The following is a 16,200-nucleotide window of genomic DNA, read 5'->3' as shown; positions in this document are numbered from 1 at the left end:
ACTTTGCCGTACGTCGCCGACACCGTATCTGCAAGGTGACAGAAGAAATTTCATAGAGGCTGCTTTCTGTTCCTCGGTATTGTCTTACTTAAACATATGTGAAACGCGGCTAATCTCTAATTGAAGAACCGCTAAGACGATCCGAATGAAATAGGTTGCAATTAGGATATTAAACAATGCCATTGTCGTTTTAGGCAGTGTAAGCTTTACAAAATTTTACAGATACTTTAAATATGTTTAAAAGAAATGGGAAACAAAAGGTACAAATCCAGATCTGTCACAAAACAGGTGTGGTGGTTCTGCAGACTCAATCTGCTAGAAAATCAGAAACTGGGGAATGTGACATGCGAGTCAGTAGTCTGCGTAAAGTTGTTCCACCGTCAACATTCAGAAGCGTATACTTTTAGGACCGTTGGTGCACTCCGTAGTGCCGTTGAGCGTAAATACGGGCGGGACGAAACGGAGTGTACAGGACAGACGCTCACTTACAAATGAGGTTCAATGAAAGGTGTTCCAGGGAGCGGAGGGGCGCACGTGTGCAGTCGAAAGGCGGACACAGATATCACGCATAATCCCATTCGAAAATTGTACAAAATGCAACCGCCCGAGGAGGTAACTAATTCCTTTATCTGTCGAGGCAACTGCCGGGTGTCAGCATTGGGGGCTCACTCCCATCGCTCGAGATCCGTTACCAAGAATGGAGTCCGGCATGAATTCGAAGGTAGCTGGCCCATGCCGCCGTCCAACTTATCCACGCCGAGGACGTTGATGAAGGGAAGAACTGCTTCTCATCGAGGACGAGGAATATGGGTTTATATACAGAAATTAAATCAGTCTAACATGACTGCTTGAGAAAAAGAGTGTCAGTCCAACATGACTGCAAGAGAGAAGTGTATCAGTCTAACATGACTGCCCAAGAGAAGTGTATCGAGCATCCGCACAACAGCAGTTTTTATACACTCGGTCCGCCGGCGATACAAGGCGGCGAATGTTCGTTTACTCATCGTCAACTTGCCGCCGCCCCGCAGAACAGTTTACGTACACAAAGGCACACACATTCCGATGCTCGATGCCGGCGTCGGAGGGGTGCCGTTCCGGGAAGTATCGGAGCCAATGGTGTGTAGCTCGTTGTCTTGTGTCTGGTCGGAGCATGGGAAGCAACAAAAACGGCTTTCCCGCGGCAGCTTGGTCATGCGTAGCAGATCAGGTCCGCGCTCGAGAGCTCCGGCACCATTGTTCTCCCACCGAACTCGTTCCGTCACAATGGCGATGGGGCTGGTGGATGGAGGCGGTTTCCAGCACAAAGCCCGCTTCTTCGAACGCCTGCTAGCTGCAGCGACGGAGAGTGGGGGATGCGCGTCTTGTCCCCCAGTCGTAATTGGGTGGCAATTTCGCCTTGCAGCTCGCCATTCACTCTAAAAACTAGGAAGGGTATCGCAGGAGTGAAGCTGCCGGTTCACTCTTCAAAGCGTCGTTTTACTCTCGCAAAATGTCGAGGAGAGTGAAATGCATTGTTCACTCTGTCACCAAGGAGAGAGTGAAATGTGCTTTTCACTCTCCCCTTCAGAGAGAGAGAGAGTGAAAAGACTCTTGCGACAATAGAAAAGAGGGACTCTTGCGGCAATAGAAAACAAAACGTAGCGTAATCTTCTGCTTCAACTGTAGGTGGCTGGCCCCGAACATGGCAATGTATCATTCATGCACGCTGAGCAAAGAACACATCGTTTTGCTTCTAAGAGAACAGGCCGCCGCAGTTCAAAGGAACGCGTAGCGAGCGCTCTACTTTTTCACTCGGAGTTGCTCCACCGCGCGCGCGCGCGCTCAAGATCGCGGAACAACACAGCACCGGAGAAAGGTGATCCCTCCGCCGAGCAGCACAGCAGCAGCAAAGGCCAGCCAAGGGAGATCGAAAACACGACAGTCGTTCGTCATGCCTTGGATATAACAACAAATCCTCCACGGTAAGTGAATTCTAACTTAGGTGCACATTGTCCGTATATGTCATGCTATCGCCAGGAAGTCGTCGCTGCGCTTAGCCGACGCGATTGACAAAGGACTAGGCATACGCGCTGTGTCTCTCGATGTCAATCGAAAAAGCCCGTCGTCGCGATAACTGCATGTGATTTTATCACTTTGCCGTTGTCCGTAAGAGCTTTAAAAATCGCAAACGCTGCCAGAACTATGGTATGTTCAATAAGACGCCAGGCGAGAGGACGCTTAAAATGGTTAGTTCACCAGCCCGCGATTCCGAGCCTATGCGGAGCGTGATTAGCGTGCGTTTTGTGTGTTTGAATTTATTCAGTTTGGCAGTCTACTGTGTACGGAACGCTGTTGAACTAAGGAATCACATAATAGAAGGCGTCATTTTGCTGGCAGCATGCTTTTTTTTTATCAATAAACCGCGCGCTTGACGGTGTCTCGCGCAGGGGGAATCTGCGACCACTGAAGTTACGTGCAGCACCAGTGCTAGTTAGAAACTTTGCCGCAGGCATTCAGCTGCATGCTGCAAGAGGTCAGTTGGGCGCGTTATCTTGAACTTACTGAAAACGCATGAGGAATCCATGTTTTATGCTGAAAAAAGTATAAACCCCATATAAGCGATCTTGCGCGCGGCAGCTACAAGCGACGCGACGGAGATGGCTGTCGCGTTCGCTCGTCGCCTACAAGTCGTACTCCGTGCGAGCGACGATTTTGAGCGACGCCTCCCCGGTGTTGCCGGCATGAGGGCTGCAGTCACGCGTGACGCGTGCTTTAGTAATTTACGTTGATGTATTTTACTATAAAAAGTAGCATAAAATATTTCGGGAGGTCTTGCAGTACGTTCTTATCCTTGCACGTATAAAAATTGAATGATTTGCTCGTTCCGCGCGACAATCGGTAGTATTTGAGCGATGTATGTACATCCAGTTCCGGCTTCGCGCTATTGGCTAGTCGCTCATAGCACTTCTGGGCGACGAGCGACGATTTCTAGATTTCCAGAACCGAGCCATCTGTTCAAGCGACGGCCCGTTTTGTCGCTCGAAGCCGTCGCTCGTCGCCCTCGCGCACTAAATGCTCTCACAGTGTTTATCCCTAAGACTGAACTGTTTTTGCTCATGTTGAAATGGTGTGATTATAGGTCTGGTTTTGTCTCCTGTTGCGGTTTTCGTGCACAGTGCGAAACTGAAAGGATGCTTATGTCTACGAACTCGGTGAATTGTCGAGCAGCTAGTCACGCATCGGCATCGAATATAACGGCTGCTGTGTGGAATTACAATTGCAGGGGCGCTTTGCATACGCTTATTGTTTTGGACATGCCTGTGCATTTGCTAATATGAGTTGGCGTGTCAGAGTTATGTCATATGAACAGCTAAATCAGCCTTCCTCTGGGGGTTACAAGCGTAATGTGTGCATTTTGCTATAGCATGGCAGATCAAGATGTGTTTATCGCTTGAATATTTTTAGTAGAGAAAAAATATCAAAATAAAATGTTCCTTTAATTCCGTGTTACCAGTCTGTCGTACACAGAACAATAGGTTGGTGTAATAAAGTAATAACTGCGGTTTAACTGCAACTTTTACATGCCTACAAGAATCTAAAATGCTAGATTTCAAACTGCAGCAGTAGTCGGGTCTGTCAAAAATGAACTCCACTGCGCACCTCATGCATGAAAATAAGTTCATGCCTTTTAGTAAGCTTAGATGCAGGCCGCAGTGAACTTGTTAGTATTGAAATGTGGGTAAGCTTGCCATAACAAGCCTTGTTGCCCTTTTTTATAGGCACATACATATATCCATTGAACTGAAGGACAATATTTTCATCCCTACTGAGCATCATGTTTGCAGCTATAATCCTCAAATTATGGCTTCAGCAGTGGCACAACCAGGGATGGCGCGGGGGGCACACTGGGCACGTGCTTAGGATGTGTCACAAGTGGTGTTTGCGATACACCAGACTCATGACAGACCTATGACGTCTGAAAATGACCAATATTCTATTCAGTAGCAGGAGTATTCTAACATTCATGACAAACAAGGATGAACTGTTGGTTATTTGTTTTTTGTTTAAATCTAAAAATTGAAGTTAGTTTAGCAGTTGACTGTTGCAGTCATTTGGATGTTTTGCATGCATTTCACTAGGAAGACTAAGAGCTAAGACTTTTTTATTGCCATGGCCTTGACTGTCTTGATGTTGTTTTGCACCATGCCCTTGTGTTGACTTTTGCATACGATATTTTTCAGGCACCCACTTTATATAACGCAAGAAGGCAGCTGCAAGGACACGAGGATGTGAAAGAGCCAGTGCAGCGCGACTTCACGTAGTGCAGAGGAGCCAATGCCAAAAAATCAAAGTACATTGGCATGTTATTTGGACAAGAAAACTAGTATGTGGGTATATTGGGTGTACCATTTGACCAAATGTCAACAAAATCAAGATACAGTATGTTACACGAAGATGAAAATTCTCACGTGCTCCAGGCAGTCATCTTAACATGGTATATTTATGTAATGTCTCTGATTGGAAAGTCAAATCAAGTATGCTCTCTGGAGACAAACACATAGCAGCAAGTGTCATTGAAAAGTTAAAAATGTGTTTTAAGAAAGCTGACTAGTTCTGAGAAGTGACTGCTTTTTGTCTTGCCTCTCAACAGATATATCCATGTGATAAAAAAAGTGGTACAATGAAATTGCATATTTGCTTAGCGACATGATACATACTTGCAATGAGCACGGTGCCTGTGTTTACTATAAAAAGCAACAGCCCATGCTTGGTTAGGTTAGGCCCACTACAACATGCAGGCATGGGTGATTGGCGCTTTTTTTTATTTCTGTGTCGTGAGGTTTATTGACGTGCGTATAGGTGCAGTGGCACGCAGTATGGCTAGTACAAAAAAAAGGGGGGGGGGGCAGATATATGTAGCTCACTGTACACGACACAGGGCAAAGGAAATCCGTGTTCAGCAACTATGTTAAATGCCATGTACGTAAATTTTACAACGCTACTCGTTCGAAGCGCGCACAGGTGCATATTGAAAAGTTTCCAGGGTAGATAATTTAGTTCGTAATTTACACTAATTTTGCTCTAACCACGAGACATAATTTGAATATACTGCACGGAAAAACCTAGAGCGAATTAAATTGTGTGTCAGCTTCGTGTGTATACATATAGTCTTTCCTATGCATTAGGTTTTTTGCATAATGCATTAACAGTTGACAGCCTATCTTATGATGTGTACTCTGTTTACATTACAGTTGTTTATTAGTTTACTCGTTTGTTTTGCGACAAATGAAATGCCGGCACATATATATTTTCAACACTTGACATAACCCTGTATGTTTTGCAGGGACAACCCAGGACGTGCATTTCTCAGCACCCAGTCAACTGCCAAAAGTGACTCAAACACAGGCCACCAGTAAGTGGACATCAGTTGCAATTTCAGATTATGCAGTTGGCGGCTGCCTTGTACGGAGGCTTTTTTTTTTTAATGAGATGGTGATGTCGTTCTAATGTACATTTTGACCACAAAGGTGCGATCATGTCTCACAGAGGCATATATGGTTGCTATTCTCTGCGAGGGACGTGTTCTCGTGTTCGTGAAGCATTTGTGTTTGGCAGTATTGTCGCCCAATGAGTCGGATATAAACACTTACTCGCCGCTGCCGGCAAGTAGTTGCGAGAAACGCATTATGACGCTGTAAAGTTATTTCAATAATTCGAAGGAAAGTTTTGCAGCAGGAAAAAAGGTTGCTATTCCAGGTAAACATGTCTTTTTCTCACAGGTTATTTAGCTAAACTGTGGATGCATGAAATTCGTGACTTATGAATAGATTTTAATTTATTCCTTAGTAATGCTTCTAAAAGACACTAGAAATAGCATGTGACTACCTCTGCAATCAGCAGACCATACATTTACAGTCGTAAGTGGCAGTTCCATGCAGTCTCGCACTTTATATAACCTTTCCTTTCAGCAACATTGGAACTGGTGGCTGCGTTTTCAGAAGGAGAAGTGCACTTGACACTGTATATGTATGTGTGAATTCGGTTTTCTTTCTATGTGTCGGCTCACTGACAAACAGTGCAAAAATCTGTTGTACCATGAGCCTGACGACGCCTTCTGCTGCTAGAAATGCGGCACTTCGTATTTTATAGTACTGCATGACATTTAAATCAAAGCTACCACATAAAATGATCAAGAAAACTAACCGCTGTTATAGCTGTTTTCCTCAAAGAACGCTTGTCCTTTATGGGCTGTGTTAATCTGTGCTCTCCACCGATGTTTCAGTAGTATTATCCCTTAGTGAGTGAGAGAATGGGGGCAATTAATCGTGTTAGTGTTTAAGTGGTGTCCTAATTATGTGCATTTGTTCCAACAAAGTTGTCTAGATTAGTGTGTAGTGTAAAGCTTATGAAACCATCAGCAACTACCGAGTTGCTAACACGCATATGGATTTGTCACTATACAGGTGGAACTCTGCTGTACCACTGCAGTGCTGCGGAAATTGCCTTCACCAGCGGCTTTGCAACAGCTGTTTCGCAGCATGTCGGTATGTGTTAATTTATAATTATGTTGGGATGGGCTAGTATTATGGACCACTGCTACTCTGTATTGTGACAGATCCATATGATAAGGGATGTAATGGGCACAGCGAAAACCTTTGAATTTTTTACTATGGTACATAAACAGGCTCTCCTTTTCGTCACTGGAGCAGGAGAGAAGGGCATGCAGGCACTCCTGAATGTACATATATTTCAAAACATGAGAGAGACATATACACACACACACACACACACACACAATTAAACTAAAGGCAGGGACGTTCCATCTTTCATCTTGAATTGAATTGTGCAGCGCAAAAATACAACACAGACCACAGAGAAGCACACATGTTAACAGGTTTGATACACACGTTAGTTCAACAGATCTGATACTTCAAGTGTGCTATTTTACACAAGGGGGAAGAGAAAGGGGAGAAAATCTGAAAAAAAAGTGGAGTGGAAAAAAAGGAAACGTGCCAAAAAGCATGAGAAGCATCGCGCAGCCAGGATCACCAGCATGACATCTAAAAAGCACTCTGATAAAATTACATACAGGACAACCTTACGTATAGTTTGTTTCAATCAACTCAGATCACATGCAGCCATTACTGCAATCAAGTTGTTTCCTTATGTCATACGAGGGAATGATGTGGGCCCAAAAAACTGTTTAGAGCTGAAGGATTATGTTCCATTCTAGCCTCATTGCCTGCTTTTTTATCATATTGTTATCAGCTGCTTATGTTAGGGACAAAAAGTAAGAGTACGAACTGTTTCCCGATTCGCCATTCCACACAACATGTCTTTTTGACTATATGTACCTGCAGATGATCCATAGTTGAAAAATATTCAGTACAGTAGAATCTCATTACAAGATGCACTTGGTTGTAAGAGACATCTGAAAATGGTTTGGTTGGTTTTCCGATGTTTGCCACGTTAACAATACTGTATACAAGAGACACCTTTGTTACTAAGGATGACTTTTTAAATATTCACTACTTCGAAGGGACACAACCCAGACACATTCACTTTGTGCACCTTGTGTGCTCCGAAGGGCGTAAAGATCACGCAATCCGTACACAAGTCAATCGTGCATGTCTCTTTTAGCATGAACCAGAAAAGGAGGGCAACGAGGACAGTGCAGGGCAGAAAGTGTCGGCAGTTGAAGCTGACGAGTGTCTAAGAGCACCTCAAAGGTACTGCGAGCAACAAGGCTTGCAAAGTGAAGTGTTTAAATTCCAGAAGTTGGGAAGGAAGCTAACACAATCTACAGTCACTAAAAAGCTGTGAATGTCTTCTTTAAAGGGCCCCTAAACCACCGAGGTTGAAATTTAGTTGCGGTGTTGCAGTTCTACACAATAAGGCAATGAACAGGTCGCCATGAGAATTTTTCGAAACGGTGCAGTAATAGTGGAGCTACGTGTGTTTGATTATCGAAAAGTAGTCCCCACTCATTTTACTCTTTCATCTGGTACACGCCATATGGACAGTATCGTCTTTTCCTTGCCTAGTACACCTCCAAATGTTACGGGACAGGCCAACACCAACGAGCTCTGTTGCTGCCGCGCTGGCCCGTCGTCCTGCGAGGGGTGGAGCTAATACAACGGAACTGTATGGTGACTCGTGTTGAAGAGCCTCATAGGGAGACCCTTCTGTTGGCGTTTCTGTTCTTTGCCCCCATTGGCTGCCCACAATGGCATCGCGCGCAACACGATGAGGAAGGAGTGTGTGTATTTGCTTGCAGGCCTTGCCGGCAGTCGTACACTTTCGTTCGACCAATCGACCGCACCGGAAACTGGTGACATCATCAGAGACAGCCTGGTGACGTCAGGACAAACTGGGGGGTGCAGGATAGGTCCAGAGAGGCGCACGGGGTCATTTTCTTCATATTGTGGTGTTCCGGCAGTGCTATGCACTCTGGCATTTGGCTTCGTCGATCGTGACGGCATACTGATTTCGATACACGTGTTTTCTTGAACTGTTCAAAAAATGTTGAGAAGTGGTTCAGGGGCCCTTTAAGCCACTCTGAGCATTTATTCCTTCAGGTATATCAAAACATACTTTAGTGATGATGCATAATAAAGTGATCTAGTCTGGCTCCTCGGTGTTTTAAAATTTTTGGTTTCGAGAGACATGTTTCCCATGCCTCTTGAGTATCTCTTGTAATGAGGCTTAACTGTAATGTACACACACACTTGTGTAACTCCTCCTGCAAGTATTATTCATTAAGCCTGGTCAGTGATGTGCAACGCTTGTTGTTAAGTTTTGATGTCCGTACTTTTTAGAGCTATGTTTGTTAATTCAGGCTGTTCTTATTGTTTCTTCGATGCAGGAGACAATGCCTACGAAATTATTGGCCCTGATGACGAGAGCCCTCAAGGGGCAAACGACATCTCTGTTGCAGAAGTGAGACCGATACCACCTGAAGTTACCATGACAGGTGACACGGCAGCAATAGATACAGAGACGGCCATGTCTACTGCAGCTGCAACAGTGTACGAGGCAAGCAGCAGTGTGTCAGCATCAGCAGCAGTGTCGGAAGGAACCGCACCAGGCCTGGTAGAGCAACATGTGTGCTATCACTGACTTTTCTTGTAGTGCATACAACTCATTTGCTCAACATACAAAAGCTTTTCACCACGACTGTGAGCCAGTGTTATTGTGCAGCAAGTGCAAGACTAAGTTAGGTGTTATAACACAGTACAAGCATCACTTTAATATATGCAAATGCAAACATATTACAGTTGTTGCCTCCCCAGCCAGCCCACATAGTGACAACAATGTGGAACACATGGTGGGACACACCTCTCCCCCATTACAAGATAGTAGAGACTGTCAGTGTTGTTGCTAGATTGACTGGTCTTTGTAGGCAACTAGAAGGACAACATAGGTGTCATAAGATTGTTGTTGATGTTGTTGAAGAGGTAAAAAAGAAGTTTGATGCAGCTGAAGTGCCAACTGATATTGAGCAAATCAAAAGCAACGACCTGAGAAAGCAACCCTATCGAAATTTGGGTATCTATGTGCCGCCAACTCTGGTAAGAATGGCATAGGACAGAAGTGTGATGAAAATCACAGAGACACTGCTGTTGCATCACTGGCCACAGTGAGCAGCGACTTGTAGGGCAAGAGAGTCAACTGAAACTAACATTATGATATAGTGTCATGCTCCCATGTGACCACTTTTCAAGTTATTTTGCAAGATACAGCTCAACCTCCAGAAACGAGACTGCAACTTGTCTGTAAAAAAGCTTTCACAAAAAATTATTCATAACACTATTAACATAGCAGTATCTTTTTTTTTTGTGTCGGTTCGAGGTTCCCGGCTGTCCATTAATGCAAAAATTGAGGAAAAAAAGAACATGTGTCGTACTTACACCTTTTTAACAAGTACGAGGGGGACAGAACTTTTCTAGTCATGCATCTTCATCATGCTATCAAGTTTTTAAATGCCTTTTATAATTATTATCACCAGTTATATCTGAGTGCATTGTATGCATGTAGCAGGTGTAAAATCAGGTCAGTTGGATCAGATGCCTTATCTGCAAGCGAGCCCTATATTCAAGAAATTTGAATTAAAATAGTTACGTTAGAGACGCAGTCTTTCAGCACTTTATTGCCTGTGGTTTAAGCATTGCTCAATACTTTTGTGGGTGGCAATTTCAACCGGCACAGCACTGCGCTTTGCCACAGTCACATTTGTCTTCAAAGCGGTGTTTACCATTTGTGTTGGTCTGTTTGTGTATGCATAGAGCAAGTTTTTAATTTATATTTTTCTGCATTCTTGTGCTTGCACTAAGCTTGTATAAGGCAGTTACAAAATGTGCGTCACTATAACGAACTGTTCTGTTGAGCTTACACTTGCAAATAATCGTGTTCAGATGGCCGCACTTCTATGCGGGTGCACTGCTAGCTTTGTGTATGTTCTCATGCTTGTACAAAGCTTATATAAGCTAGTTAGAAAATGTATGTCACTAAGCATTGTGATATTCTTTAAAGAACTGCTTGGTTGGTTTTACACTTGTGAACTAGTATTGAGGCAGTGGTATTCCCATGTGTGCCCACTGCTAGCTTTCTGTGTCCTCACGTGTTTGTATTAAGTTTCTACAAGGGAGTTACAGCATGTACGTCACTAAGCACTGTGATATTTTTTAAAGAACTGCTTTGTTGGTTTTACACCTGTGAGTAATAGTACTCGGGTGGCACTAGTCATGTGTAGGTACACAGAAACCATTTGTATACATTATGCTCATGTAAAGCAGTTACAAAGTGTATGTCACTAATTACTGTGATATTTGTTGAATTGCTGTGATGGTTTTACACATGTGAATAATAGTGGTCAGGACACAGTACTTGCGGTGTATAGTTGAATTTATACACTGCCAAGGCATGGGCTGTATACATACCAAAAGAAATGTATGTCATTATATTGTTGTGATTGTTACTGTTTGGATTTTATTAAACTGTAATAAAATTGTTTCTTGTATCTTGCATGGCAATTTGTCATGCAACCAAACTGAGGACCTGAACTTGTGCATACAAATAAACAGCTAATTTAAGGGTATACTGCTCATATTCTGCTAAACCAGTTTAACAAATCTTGTACTACAATGCTGGAAAAATGACAGAGCTGACTCGGATGTACAGAAAAAGTTCTGCACTGGCTGAAGGACTGCCCCACACTGGAGTTCGTAATGTTGCGTTTATTGGTGTAGAACAGAAAGTGCACTTCTATTAAAAATGCGACAGTCGGTGCAGAAACGTAAGGCAGACGAGCGGATGTGGCACATTTTTTCAGGGGCCTCCATGCCTACTACTGCATTTCTAGTCTTCCTGTGCTCTGCGTATAAGCCCCTGTTCAGCCAAGGTTTTTACTCCATGACAGTTGTTCTACTGGGTTCGTAGCAATATTGAAGAAAAAAATTCAATGGTTTTCAAGGACTTTCGAGGCCCCGACACAGTAACTTCAAGGACCTCGTGCAATGTGTGTAGTAGTTTGGACAGGCAATAACTTGTTCAAGAACACCGTTAACTTTAATGCAAACAAAAGAAAACAAAACAAATCGCATTTCAGTGATTTAAAACATTTGAAAGACTGCTAATTTGCCTTTCACCGCCCACCACTAAATGCACACAAGGAAGCATTTCAAGAAAGTGCTCAGTTTTTCTGCAATAGCACAATTAACTACTTGGACCTGCAACATTTGCAGTTTTTGAATACTCTTTGGTTTGACAGTGTATGTGATGTCATCTGTTGCCTCAGCTTTTTTCACCCTCAAATAAGCAATAGTCATTTCTAATTTCTTTTTATTGTATCTGTCGCTCTCAATTTACTCTTCATGGCTTCTCTTCGAATGCCTCAACTGTTGAGCTTCCTGCTTCTGCTCCTCCAAGCACATTTGTCGCCGGTTCCATGTGCATAAAACTGGTATCTGCAGCTCCTTTGTAATTTCAACTTTAAGGATGTCGCTTTCCTTCTATTACCTCCAGAGACAATTTTCTGTGACATGCGAAAGAGTGTCACAGAAGGGAAAAAAAGCGCTTGGCAATGTCTGCTAAGTCTAGCCAAGTGTACAAGTTTACGGACTTTCCAGTACTTCTAAAAATTCCAGGGTTTTCAATGCCTTGAAAATGGCATTTTAGAAATAAAGGATTTTCAAGGATCGCTACAAACCCTGGATTCTAGCACCTAAATAATTTTACAAGCTTATTTTGGCGTGGAGTTAGGAAATTCATGCTTTCTAGCTAACGCTGCACTATCTCTGTACAGTGAAGCCACGAGAGCGCAACTATTTTGGAGTAAAGAAAAATACTGAAAGCTTTTAATACCACTCTTCTTTTTTTCTATGGAGCTTCGTATTGCCTAGTTAAGTTTACGAATGTGCCTGGTTTTGGCGGGCGTTTCTTCGACATTTTCTGGAAGAAGCAGATGTCTAGCCCCCGTATTCAGAAATGTATCTTAATACAAAGCTCATGCTTGACTTGATATAAACGACGCCTGGTGCGAACGTCCCCCAAGACGCTCACTGCCTTTCTTTTGGTGCGTTCACGACTTGCGTCGTTTAGATCAAGTCAAGCATGGGCTTCAAGGTGTGATGCATTTCTGCATATGGGGGTAAGCGTGCACAATTCCGGGCAACGCACTGTGCCATTGACACTGAGAGAAAATGGGGAAAACAGAGTTAACCACTTATGCTCCTAAACTTTCGCGTACCTGTGGTGTGCGTGTATCGTGGAAGAAGAAACAGCGCAAACACAAGGACGAAAAAAAGCATCAACCACACCAGCGCTTCGTGGTGTGGCATGTTTTTGCGTCGTCCTTGTGTTGCGCTGTTTCTTCTAAAATGCTCAACCAACTAGCCGGCAAGTCCATCCTGTGCATATATAAATCGAACACACGCATGAGTGTAGATGGTCTTCGAAGCTTTTAGAACGAGCACTGCCACAGGATACGAGCAGTGCACGTGTAACAAGTGGACACATTAGTAATTTAAACATGCGTGCCAATGCATTTGACGCGGCTATCGGCATAAGCAGTCTCCAAATGCTGGAATGCATGCGCTTCAAAACGCTAACGATCCGCTGCTAATGCAGGACAACAGCTCACAGCGGACTGAACCAAACTCTAAACTAATGAACTTGAAAAGAACGCCTACACGGCAGCGTGAGGCACGTCGAAATGCCTGGTACTGGCGTCGCAGTTGCTCACCAGTATACGCGCGAATTAAATTCACATACGTGGATGGTTGGCGCAATACTTTGTATCCGCGTATTTTGGAGAACATGGACTGGAGAAGCACTCGATCATGAGCTGATCGGCACATTTGTTATTTTCCTGCGGTGACGACAAGCCGTGAATAGTTCTCACGTTGTCGTCTACGTTGTCTTCCTTCGTTAGTCGTAGCAAGGAATGGAAATGATGCAAACGCACACGTATTCCAGTACACAACAGCACAGCACACTGCAGAGAAACCCCACCCACCACAGCCGATTCATCAAATACGTTTGGTATATATATATAACCTCTAAAAGAACACGTCTGGGCGTGGCGGCGTTGTGGTGTAATGGTTATGATGTGTGTTTTGAATTGTACAAATGCGAGTGTACGCGGGTTCGAATCCGCATGATGTATAGAGCATTGTGATTCTTGCTAAGTATGTGATCCCCTTGACAATTGTATTCTAATTAGATTGTGTGACTCCTGATTGTGAAATTTGCGAAGATATTTGCAGATTAAGTGTTAATTCGATTTTTTTTCTCCTCAGTGGCGTTCGTGACGCATGCGCATAGGCCGCTTCAGAGCAGTCGCGCCTCACGGTAGGCAGCAAATAGCCAGGAAAAAATGACTTTAAAATCCTGCATAACTTTGCTCACGCCTATTCTGAAGGCCGCTTGGAATCGGGCCAGTGTCTCTGAGGAGCCCCCTAGGGAACAGTATATCAGCGGCCCTAATTTGATCTGATTTCCTGCCTGCATGCGTGACCAGGACTTGGCTAAGAGGGTATTGGGAAGAGTACTAGCACTCTGTTCTGAAGGAGTACAAGCACTCTGTTTGGGGGAGTAGAAGTACTCGGTCTGGCGGTGTACTATTAACCCTGCGGGGAGAGTATTAGCACTCTGCGGAAGAGTACTAGCACTCCCTGTGGGAAGAGTATTATCACTCTGCGGAAGAGTACTAGCAATCCCTTGCGGTGGAGTAACAAAACTCTGTCAGGAGGAGTTGACCTACTCTCTCTCAAAGAGGGTCGATCTACTCTCGAAAAGAGAGTGAAATATGGGACAAGCAGCTACTCCCTCAAAGAGAGTGCCCGGCACTCCCTTAGTTTTTAGAGTGATTCTTAACACGGGACACTGACACAAGTGGCAAATTGTGCGCATATCTGGCCGGCCGCAATAATTTCTCTCGCCAGTCTGTAATTGAACTTGTTTGAAATGGATGCGTTTCAGCATGGTGGAGTGCAAGCGCAAGCTTTGATGTGAGCGCCTGTCCTTTCCACTCCGTTTCTTCCAGCCCATATTTACGCTTAGCGATGCAATCGTTAACATTATTTTCCTGATATCCTTCTAACAGGTTACTGGCTTTCTTCATATCTGTGTAGAAAACAAAATTGTTAAGGCCTTACATGACTTATGGCTCCCACCTACTGAGTTGTACCATTTACTTTTGCTCAGTTAGAGTCTCCCTTACTGATGCGTTTAGCTTGTCCTAAATGTAGTGATATTCAACAACGTTTCTTAAGGCAGACGGATGGTCGGACGAAGTAGTCTACTTGAAACATTTCATATAGTTTAAATGTTTTGTTCTGTTCTATTGAAACCAATTAAATTTGGCGCAGTGGATGCGAGGAGTGCAATCTTTCTTTTTCCTATGCAATTATACAGGCGCTCAAAATGTAACACGTCCTATTCAAAATTTTTGTGTGCTCGATACACTACAGCTGGTTCAGCATTCTGAGTTTACAAGAGACGCAGAAAGTACTTACCATCAGTCTCATCGTATTCAGCTGTAAAAAATGTTCAGCATAAATGGATGAAATAGGCGTATTATGCGTGTGTCACATAAGGTACGTTCCAGCATCTACAAATTTGCATTTCTCAGCAGGCACAGCAGTTCCCCGAATAGCAAAACATCGAATATTTTTGCGACAACAGAGGCGCTGGTAACGGTAGGTTATAACACGTTATGCAGCCGCGACTTCTTCGAAACGTTTGCGTTTCCATTTTTCTAACAACTATTGAAATATAAGGGTATTGGGTACAAGGTAATCTCTGCGTGCAGTTACCGTTCTAATTAGAGTTGTCTTTTATACTTGTTATTCTTGCAAGATGGCGCCACAGTGCGGCTGAGGAAACAGAACTGTACACCGAGCACTAAAAAATACGCATGGCAAGCGGAAAAAAAAAGGTGGTTAATCGTAATGTAACGATGAAGAAAACGCTAACGATGGAAAAACATTATCATCATCATCATCTGCAGCAGCAGCAGCAGCAGCAGCAGCAGCAGCAGCCGGCGCCGCTGCCACCGCCGCCATCACCTCTTATGCCTTCGGCATGACAAAAGCCACTCCCAGGACCATGCGCTAGCTGAATCAGAATTGCCTCCGCAAATTTCCTAATTTCATTACCTCACCTAACACCTAACTTTGTGCCGTCTTTGAATGGAAGTATATCAATCAGCAAAGAATACTGCTAAGCTTTACAATAATCTGAATGGTAGTCATCTACTGGACGAAGCCGGATCAGGTTGTCACAGTATTAACGTAAATTTGCCACTGATGTCTAAACATGTGTTGTGGATGGAGTAGCGCTGGAACCGTGCAGCATATTTTATTAGCATGCTGCAATATCTGTCTAGAGGTGCATGAAGAGGCAGTAACTCTGCCCGAGCTCATGCATTTTAGTGATACTCAAGAAAGAACAGTTGAGAGATGCGAAACGCGGCTGGATATTTTTGTGAACTCAATAACACGGCACACAAAAAATAAACAATCGGAAAATACAATTTTATAGCGTTCACTAATTTGTTAAAACCGATCGTGGGTTCTAAGGGCCGAGGCCAGGTGCAAGAGAAATGTAAATGTAATGAGCTTGGTCGCATGTTTCCCCATTCATTTAAAAAGCAATGCTGTTAATTACCTTCCAGATCGCCACGTCCATCTGTCTTTTTTCGGTCTGCCATTATCCCGT

The 16,200-nt window shown here is 43.8% G+C and overlaps 1 long non-coding RNA gene across 1 annotated transcript; it reads left to right on the top strand.

Annotated features, from left to right (window-relative positions):
* Window positions 1-4,651: 4,651 nt before the first annotated feature.
* Window positions 4,652-10,999, top strand: LOC126517821 (uncharacterized). Its single transcript, XR_007596292.3, has 3 exons — window positions 4,652-5,392; window positions 6,444-6,524; window positions 8,846-10,999. It is a non-coding gene; the product is annotated as an uncharacterized lncRNA (long non-coding RNA).
* The last annotated feature ends 5,201 nt before the right edge of the window (window positions 11,000-16,200 follow it).

The sequence above is a fragment of the Dermacentor andersoni genome, chromosome 11 (genome assembly GCF_023375885.2).
Source record: "Dermacentor andersoni chromosome 11, qqDerAnde1_hic_scaffold, whole genome shotgun sequence".
NCBI lineage: Eukaryota > Metazoa > Arthropoda > Arachnida > Ixodida > Ixodidae > Dermacentor > Dermacentor andersoni.
Note: the sequence above shows the minus strand (reverse complement) of the source record. Positions and strands in the feature narration are given on the sequence as shown.